We start from the raw sequence: 2,098 nt of genomic DNA on the forward strand, positions 1-2,098 counted from the left end.
TTTATTTATTTATTTATTTATTTTGATAGAACTCAGTCGCCAAGAAAGAAAAAAAGTTTTCTGTGCTATAGAAAAGGAGATAGGTACTCTTTTCTAAAGACTGTTCCTTTCTTTCTTCTAGAGGGAAAATCCTAAAGAACATCCTACACAACAACAACAGAAAACCTGTTAAACAATAACCATTCTACTCTAGCCAAACATCACAGGAAAAAAAAGAAAAAAATAGAGAAAAACATTGTCTCTATGCTCACCCACACCAATAAGGGCTGAATAGAGAACTTAGGCTTCGCTCTTTGCCAGGCTGTAAGAAGGCACTCCCCCATTTTTTCCTGGGTAGTGTCAGAAAAGGCAGAGTAGAGAGCTGGGTCTTACATCTTTTCAAGGCAATAACAGTTCCTCAACTCCTGTCAGGGAAACCAGGAGGAGAGCCTGGACTTCCACTCCCACTCAGAAGCACTGATACATCCTTTCTCCTTCCCACTGAGGTGATGTCAGAAGATGTCTACCGAAAAATCAGGGCCTTGTGCCCAGCACTATCAGCAGCTTCCCTACCGCATGATGTAAGGGGTGGCCAAGTGCCGAGTAATAAGGCAATGCTCGTACCCCTCCCAACATGGATACTGTCAATGAAGCCATAGTGGGGGGTCAGCACTCCCACTCCACATAATAATGAGGATCCTGTCTTCCTAAGGTGTCACAGAGCTGAAGGAGAAACCTGGGATTTCTACCCCACTTGGCAATAATGAGACACTGCTTCCTGCTGTAACAGTGTCAAAGAAACAAAAAACAGAGAACAAACAGAAAATTAAAAATAAAACAGGAGATGTAAGCCTTGCCATATCAATAGTTACATTAAATGTACACAACTTAAATCCTTTTTTTAAAAAACAGAGATTGGTAGAGTGAATTAAAAAACATAACTCAAAGACATGCTATGACTCACTTCAGATGAAATAGGTAGATTGAAAGAAGATGGATGGAAAATGAATATCATGTGAACATTTATCAACAGAAAGCAGAAGCAGCAATATTAATACCAAATAAAGTAAAATTTAGAAAAAATGAAATTACTGGAGACAAAGAAAAACATTACATAATGATAGAAGTGTCAATCTACCGGGAAGATAAAGAATCCCAAATACGTATACACCAACCAAAGAACAGGGCTGAAAAATATGTAAAAGAGGAACTGTTCTAACGAAAAGGAGAAATAGACAAATCCACAATTACAGTGGGATCCTTCGACACTCCTCTTTCAATAATTGATAGAAAAACTAGACAGATTACCTGTAAGGATATAGAAGAACTCCACAACGTCATCAAACAAGAGAATCAAATCTTCATTTATAGAACAGTTTACCTAACAATAGTAAAATACACATTGGTTTCAAATACCCACAATAACGTATACTGAGATATTCTGTGCCATAAAACAAATCTCAACAAATTTAAAATAATTGAATCATAATATTCTATGACCACAATGAATTAAACTAAAAATCAGTAACAGAAAGATACCAAGAAATTCCCCAAACACTTGAAAACTAAACACAACACCTTCAAATAATCCATGAGGGAAAAAGAAACTTTAAGAAAAAAAATTTTATATATGCATATAATACATATTTATATCTATATGCATATACATACACATATGTATATTTATATACACACACACTGAACTTAATAAAAATGAAAATACAACATATCAAAATTGTGGGACATAGCTAAGGCAGTACTGAGAGGATAATTTTTAGTACTGAATGGTTATATTGGAAAAGAGCAATAGCCTCAAATGAGCAATCTAAGCTCATAATTCAAGAATATGGAAAAAGAAACAGAAAAAAAATCAAGAAAATCAATGAAGCAAAGAGAAGATTCTTTGAAAATATCAATAAAATTGGCAAAACACTAGCAATTCTGAAAAGGAAAAAAATGAGAAAAGATACAAATTATCAATAAGAGAGTATCACTACAAAACCTTCAGACATCAAAAATGTAATAAGGGAATCAACTTTACCACATCATTTGACAATTTAGTTGAAATAAACCAGTTCCTCAAAAAAAAAAAAAAAAAAAAAAAAACAAAACAAAATAC

At 34.0% G+C, this 2,098-nt stretch overlaps 1 protein-coding gene across 3 annotated transcripts in view; it reads right to left on the reverse strand.

The window, feature by feature from the left end:
- THEMIS (thymocyte selection associated) overlaps positions 1-2,098 on the reverse strand; it is a 230,696-nt gene that overhangs the window by 178,426 nt on the left and 50,172 nt on the right. Inside the window, exon 1 of one of the 3 annotated variants that reach the window (XM_017879653.1) lies at positions 1,288-1,337. The exons of the other annotated variants lie outside the window; for them this stretch is intronic. The gene's annotated coding sequence lies outside the window, so the exon portion shown is untranslated. Of the gene's footprint in view, positions 1-1,287; positions 1,338-2,098 lie in introns of those variants that run through there. 3 annotated transcript variants of the gene reach the window in all.

This window comes from Rhinopithecus bieti, unplaced genomic scaffold (assembly GCF_001698545.2).
Source record: "Rhinopithecus bieti isolate Rb0 unplaced genomic scaffold, ASM169854v2 scaffold_19, whole genome shotgun sequence".
In the NCBI taxonomy this organism is placed as follows: Eukaryota; Metazoa; Chordata; class Mammalia; order Primates; family Cercopithecidae; genus Rhinopithecus; species Rhinopithecus bieti.